General features: G+C 33.8%; 1 pseudogene; it reads left to right on the forward strand.

The window, feature by feature from the left end:
• The first annotated feature begins 3,293 nt into the window (after positions 1–3,293).
• LOC132185318 (ankyrin repeat-containing protein ITN1-like) lies at positions 3,294–5,126 on the forward strand (annotated as a pseudogene).
• Positions 5,127–8,142: the final 3,016 nt, after the last annotated feature.

Raw genomic sequence — 8,142 nt, forward strand, 5'->3', positions numbered from 1 at the left:
AACTTTCCAACCATTTTCCGTCCATTTAGGGAATAAAACTACTTTTTGATTCCTTATAAAAAAAACACTTCACAATAGATTTCCTTATTTTTCCTTATATGAATTAAATAGTTTTTTTTTTTTTTTTTTTATCATTGCAACGAATGAGAGAGGAGATAGAATTATTAGAACATGTGAAGGAGAGAGGAGAGAGAATGAGATGTTTTATAATTTAATAAATACCCTTTGATGTTGGTTAAATTTGAAACTTTTGATGTGGGTCTTTTTTGTGGTTTTTTTAAGACTTTTCCTAAACATAAGGAAAAGAATAAACTAGAAGGAGCCTACTGCTAATGCTCTAAGAGTCTTTTTGGGATTACGTTTGAGATATAGACCTTTTAAATCAAAAAGAGCTTTTGGACAAAGGCTTCATTTTTAAGCTTTTGCCAAAAGTGTTTTTTTGATCATTTTTAGGCTTTTTAGACCTTTAAAAGCGCTTTTAATTTCTTTTACCAAACGAATACTTTTTTTTTTTTTTAAACAGACTTTTTGAGTATTAAAAACACTTTTAGGCCCTTCAAACAAACCCCCAACAGACCTTAAGTAATTGGCTTGGACGGTCAGTTGGACCAGATTTGAAATGGACATTGGCATATGGCAATATTCTTTCAAATGCAGCGTTTACTTACATCGGGCCGATTAAATATTTTTATTTATTCATTTTTAATTAAATAAATAAATAAAAATAAAAGATTAAATAATCATATTGAATTTTTATTTATTTATTTTCTTATTTCCAAATAAAAGAAAGAATAATATTGAATTTTTTTTAATTATTATTAAATATTGATTGTTGAGTTACAGTGTTAAGTGCAACAGCTTAAGTCTCCAAGAAGTAGTTCAATTGGCTAAGACTAAGCGTAATTAGACAGATGTCACTCATTCGAATCTCCTTCATCTTGCGTGTGCAAACATATTAAAAAAAAAAAAAAAAAAAACAGAAGTGCAACAACTCAGCAAACTCTTAACCACTTTTACTAGCCTAATATAAATTTTTTATTTTTTTATTTTTTTGTGCATGACTCACAAGTCACAAGACTATTTTGTTTAGCGTGTGTGAGTATTCTAACTCGTCAATTCAATTGACCCATGTTCGTAATTAGGAAAAAAATAATAATAAAAAACAAAAACTGACCCATATTCGTACAGTTGTTCTGTTGTTGAGCAACTCCTCCCAATAGTGGAAGCACATGGGACGAGACTTTTGTCGAATCCAAGGAGGGAATAATGGCTCCTGCCTCCTGGTAAGTCCCTTATGCCACGCTTAATTTTTATTTAGTTTGGGTATCACCATACACTAAATAGACACTTGAACCACAAATGCTTCTGAAAAATCAGGTATAAATTGAACAAATAAATAATGTAGTATAACAAAGAAAATGAAAATAAAATATTTTACTTTGGTTTTGTCTATGATCTATATTCATCGGATAAAACTCAAATAACTACATTTTGCTCTTATTGCTAAATGAATTTACAATACAAAGAGTTCATATATAAAAGAAGGTAGAGAAATAGAAAAAGATAAGATAAATCAAATCAAATCAAATCAAATTTGAATGTATTCAAATTTAATTTGATTTGATTACAATAAATGTTAAAATTACATCTCATAAAATCCTATCTAAAAATATATTCTAAGATAAATATCTGCGAATATATATACAGAATTTTTAACCCTTCTCCTATATATCTATATATATATAGCAACTATAAATCTCCAAATTCCTCTAAACTCTACTCCCAATTCCTATAACTTTTTCCTTTAAACTACATGAATTTTTAATTTATTATTGTTCAGCAAAGGCACGATCGATAAGCTTAATTATGTAATTTTAATATACAAGTTGCAACAGCGGTATAATGATTTTCAATTAGCAAGTAATTATTTCTTCATAACTGGCCACGTGATGTGGATGACCAAGTCTTTTAAAACTATTTCTGCATTGGATCGATCATATGTACGTAGTTGATGACATCTTCTATTTACATAATGCATGTGTCATTCTCCTAACAACTTGTTAATTAAGTAGACGAAAAGAGAAATAAGACGTTAATTTCTTGTCCTTTCCTTTGTTTTTTTTTTCTTTTTTCTTTTTCTTTTTTAAGTTTATTTCATACACGTCTTGTAGAATAAAACTATTTAGTAAACTTTTATATTATTTTTATATAACTATAATAATATGGCAGTAAAAATTAACATTTGGATGAAACGTACATGTCAAACAAAGACACTCATATCAGCAGCCACAAAAGTTAACCATGGCTCTGATATCAATTGTTGGGGAGATCAAGAAACACCAAGGGTAGTCAAATAAGAGTAAGTTAATATACATATTAGAACACCGGCCACTTCTAGTCCAAAAAGCCTAAGCTAATGAGCTTGGATCCACTTAGGTATATTAACTATTCTTTTTCTTTATACCTTATCAATGTGGGACATAAACCTCACAAGTCCATGCACAACAAATCTTCACTCACATGACTAAACTTGTCAAACCAAGGCACTCATACCAGCGAAAGCTAACCATGGTTCTGATACCAATTGTTAGAGAGAGAAACACCATGGGTAGTCAAACAAGAGTACGTTAATTATATACATATTAAAACACAAATTCTAGCCCAAAAAGCTTAAGCTAATAGGCTTGGATCCACTTAGATCTATTAACTACTTTTTTTTCTTTATATTTTATCAATGTGTGACACAAACCTCACAAGTGAATGTACACCTCTTATATTCTTTTTCGTTTATGTGTAAAACAAAAATAAATATTATTAAATCGCCCGATTGAACAAAAGAACATAAAAGCCTGAGAAATTGGAGTTTTTTTATGCACGTGAAACATAGATACATATATATATATATATGTAGTACACCTTATCCATATTTTAATATTATGCACATATATATAATTTCTGAAGTTTCCTCCCTTTTTCCTTTTGTTTTCTTTTAGCCCTTTTCACGCCCCACCATCAATTCGCCATCGATCTTAGAGTAATAGAGTGTATAACTTGTCTTTTATCGACTTTGTTTCCTTCTATACTCTGCCACCCACCATCCAGTTGACGTTTATTATTATTATTATTTGAAATTTCTTCTTTTTTTCTAATGTTGAAGTTTATTATAAAAGGTAATCCTTTTATAGTTTTATAGTAGTTAACATGCAAAGAACCAAGCTCTAGTAAGTTTATAATTTCTTGCTGAAGTTCTTCAACCGTCACATTCACTAGAGACGGCTTGAACTCTCTCTATAATGGATAGAAGGCAAGATGAAGAAGAGAATATGGCTGCTGTTTATGAAGCCTCACTGAATGGGTGTGTAATCACCCTGAAAAGATTGATCCAAAGGGATCCACTCATCCTCAATAAAGTTTCACTCACATCCTTAAGTGAGACCCCTTTACACATAGCAGCTTTGCTTGGCCACCTTGAATTTTGTAAAGTTCTTGTCAGCAAGAACCCTAAACTTGTAGAAGAGGAAGACTCGCTGGGACGAGCCCCACTTCACTTGGCTTCTGCAGAGGGATACACTGACCTGGTACAAGCATTCTTGCAAGCAAATGCAGATGTTTGCTTAGTTCGTGATCAAGATGGGAGAATTCCTCTCCATTTAGCGGCAATGAGAGGACGAATAGAGATCATAGAAGAGTTAATTATTGCTCGACGAGAGTCCATCCGAGTGAATCTCGATGGAGACAGTGTTTTGCACTTGTGTGTTCGATATAATCATCTGGGTGCTCTAAAATTGTTGGTGGTATTAGCTAATTGTGAAGAATTATTCCTCAACTCCAAAGACCACGATGGAAACTCCATATTGCATTTAGCTGTGATGCTCAAGCAAATGAAGGTGCGTTAACAATATCTATGGCTACTCTTTTAAAGATTTATTTCTAGTGATATATAAAGTACCACACTATCCACGTCTACGAAATTATTGGACATCTACTTGTTGTTTCTCCTTCCCTTTTATGTTAGTTTGCTTGTATTCGTCAATATGTTCGCAGAAAAGGTAAAAACAATGGAAGAATATTCACGATGTTTTCATACATGCCCATCAAAAATAGAAAGATCCCTTCGTTTGATGCGGTTCTACTAAAAATCATGCAAAAAGTAGTAACTGACCCAAGAATGATCATTCAATGTGGTTGAATTAAATTTATTTTTTGTTGTCTTTATGCAGGACGTAAAATACTTACTTTCAGTACCAGAAATAAAAACACAGGCTAATGCCATGAACAAGATTGGTTACACAGCTTTGGATGTCTTAGACGTCTGTCCAAGAGATTTTAAATGTTTTGAAATCCAAAACATTCTAAAAGAAGCCGGTGTCAGAAGATCAACTGATCTAAATTCTTCCCTACCAACGACACCAACTGCTGATGAAGCACAACCAGCTCAATCCGGAAAGCTAGCTCGATCAAGGTTTAGGAGATTGTGGGAGTGCGTTCATTAGTTCTTAGTTAAACACTGGACGCACCATGGAAATTGGATGGAAGAAACACGTGGCACATTGATGGTAGTAGCCACTGTAATTGCAACCATGGCTTTCCAAGCTGGGATCAGCCCACCAGGTGGCGTTTGGCAACAAAATACAACCAACTCCACGGATGGTTTCTATTGTACGCAAGATAATATATGTGAAGGCGGCACAGCAGTTTTATCTTATTCCTATCCAGACGACTACCTATTCTTCTTATATTTCAATACCACCTCTTTCTTTGCATCTCTATGCGTCATACTTTTGGTCATTACTGGATATCCTCTTAGGAGCAAGTTCTTTATATGGCTTTTGACGTTAGCCATGACTATCTCAGTCGCGTTCATGACATTGACCTACATCAAAGCAGTGATTTTGGTGACCCCAAATCATCTTCTTGATAAAGTTAGCTCATTGGCGTTTAAATTGGTATATATTTGGATGGGAATCGTTTTGATTGCTGGGGTAATTCACATAATTCGGCTACTCTATTGGATGGCGAAGAAGTTGATTCACATAATTCACCTACTCTATTGGATGGCGAAGAAGTTGTGTAATTTCATACGCAAGTCAACAAGGGGTCCAACAGAAGACCCGGCTAATGTCTAAGAGGAAAATTGTTATGATTTGAATTTCGGTTGATCAGAAAGAAGTTGTAAGGCGTAGGGTTTGGGTAATCTCGTTGTAATATTTATCTTTAAATTTAGTGCTAAGTTCATAATTAGTCATTGAATTCTATTAGGATTATAATTGGGCGATGTTATGCATAAATCAGTGATTTAATGATGAATAAATTAAGCTTGGCTTTTAGAACTTGGAACTATCTCTTGCGTAGATTCATTTTTTAAGCCATGCAAATTAAGATCTTGGCTTCGCCCATATCGAAACCTATTATTAGTAGTGATCATAAGGTTTTTTGGCCTTTCTCATTAAATCATAGTCTTTGTGTATGCTTGTTTCTACATCTTATTATATTTTTGACTATTTTATGAGACATTAACACTGAAGGCCGGATACTTAAAAGAAGCTAGGAATATGTCATGGTGTCAAAGCACAAGATTCTCATATGAATTTACACACTTAGCTTCTTACAACGGCTGTTCACTCAAACATTTCAAGTCCAAGTGATAAAGTTGCATATGTTCTTGTTAGTTCTTGTGTTAGCTTAATTAAGTTCCAAAATGCAGAGGCTACTGTTCATGAACTCAAACACTGATATAGAATGCTCACAATCAAGTCTCCACCGTTCATAATGTAGATTCATGTGTTATGAAGGTTCCTGCAAAATTTCAACTCAATCGGACCACAAACGTCCATCGATCGGAGCTGTTGATCAAGACTGGACAGCATTTCCAGAATGCTGATTGCATGCCCGGTCCGGACCGCCCTTCCCCGGGTCCGGACCGCATTTCCAGAAACTAAAATTTTGCTCCGCAAGACCCTGTCCGGACAGCCCATTAACCTGTCCGGACACCCCGTAAGTTTTAGGCTAAAAAACATGATTTTAAGTGGGTTAGGCCTAGGGTTTTGTTGGGGGGCATATATACATCATTATAGAAGAGAGATGTACGAATTTTCACCCCCAGAGAGTTCGTCGGAGGCTGCGCTAAGAGAGATCATATGTGGTGAGCGTTAAATTGAATCTCTTAGAGTTTTAGTTATTCCTTTGATAAATCTACGGTTGAGAAGTCTATCGGAAGGGTCTGATAAAGGAGAATCACGTTGAAGAAGATTGTGAGCAAGGAGACGAGTTGTAGGCTTGTCGATCTTACAGAGCCAAAGTCTTGCAAAGGGTTGTAAGTGTTCTTAGTGTCTGTAATCTCTGGATAATCTTTTGATAATGATTTCCTGGGTTTGGCTGCCCCGGAGAGGTTTTACTTTTAGATCGGTTTCTAAAAGGTTTCATCTTCATAACCAAAATATTTGTGTCTGCCTCTTTATTACTTTATATATTTTTGGTGATTGAATTGTTTATTGCTTCATAGTATTAATTCCGCATAAATTGTGATAAACAAGTTTTTGGAGTCGGCATAGCGTTTTTCAATTGGTATCAGAGCGGGTTCACTCTGTTTGGATTAAATTCTTGAGTGAGATCTGTTGACTCCTGTTTGCTATGAATACTTCTCAAGGGGAATATGATCTTATAAACTCCTTCAACAATTTGTTGGAAAAATTCACTCTTTTGAGACATCAATACACAAATTGTTTGGAGGAGTTTCAAGATCTTAAACATGTGAATGAATCTATTGTTACTAAATTGTCTGAATCACATGCTATAATTGATTCTTTAAAATCTGAAAATTTGTTTTAGGTTCTAAAGTTGATTTGTTAGAGAATAAATTAAAAGAGTCAGAAACTCAATTGGAAAAATTCTCTAGCAATTCTCTTGAGAATATGTTACATACTCAGAATTCTGATTGTGATAAATTTGAGTTAAGTTTTGATTGTCATGTTGCTTTGTCTTCTAACAATGATTCTACTTCCGAGATAATATTTGTTAAATCAAAAAAAGTAGAAGACTCTTTGGTTAAAAGAAAAACAGCAGCTGCCTCGACCTCACAAGGTAAGAAAGTTAAGAAAATTCATATTGAACCTTGTGTATCTTACCCCAAATATAGAGTCGTCCATCCTCCTAGGAATCTACCTCCTAAAAGGTTTATCCCTACTTGTCATCATTGTGGAAAAGTTGGTCACATTCGACCCAACTGTTTTAAATTGAAACCTCATATGCATAAAAATAAAAATTCTGTTTCTAGGAAAGAACCTTTGGGGTTATGCACAATGATGATGGGAGGTTTGTCTAGATTAGACAAGATTGAAAATGTTCACGTCTCTACACCTTCTTTCAAGAAGGTTTGGGTTAGGAAGGATTATACCATTCACCCATTGAGGGGGAGTGGTAGTGATCTCACCTAAAGTTAGGTGAGTCAATAACATGCCTAGGATTGATTGTTTTGCTTATTTTTGAATATCCTAGAGCGTGTTATTTTTCTTTGCTTTGCATTTTTTTTTTTTTTGCTTTATTGTTTATGCATTGCATTGTTTTTGTTGTTACACTTTTTGTATGAAGAGTGTATACATGGTTGTTTTGAGATTCTTGTTTTGAGGCAAATTCATAAAGGATTTTTCAAGAAATTCATATATCATGATCTTTGAAAAGCTTATAGATGAGATGTTGTGTGCGGACCACCAAGATTTTTGTCTACTTGCTAATCAAATGTTCAGGAATGTGTAATGTCTTGTGAAGACCTAGAAGTAGTTATTAAACCAAATCATTATTTTGTAGTGGGACCTATAAGATGTGATGAAAGTTTAATGCTAAAGGACATTCATGTCTTACCTGTTGTAATCTCAATTCAAGCATGTTGTTTTGTTTTGCATTGCATTTTTGTTTGTTTTGCATTTGTTTTTTTTCATGTGCATTTCTTTTGTGAAAATTTTCAAAAAGACAAAAATATGTTACTTTGATTGTTTCCTTTTATTTCTTTTGTCTTATGCACCTAGATAATCCATTAATTTCTCATGTTGCTTTTTATGGATTTAATTCCTTACATCTTGGAATGTTCTTAATATGCATGAGATGAAAATTTGTGTCAATGGACTTGTTTTTGTGGTTACCTAAAGC

The sequence above is a fragment of the Corylus avellana genome, chromosome ca6 (genome assembly GCF_901000735.1).
Source record: "Corylus avellana chromosome ca6, CavTom2PMs-1.0".
In the NCBI taxonomy this organism is placed as follows: Eukaryota; Viridiplantae; Streptophyta; class Magnoliopsida; order Fagales; family Betulaceae; genus Corylus; species Corylus avellana.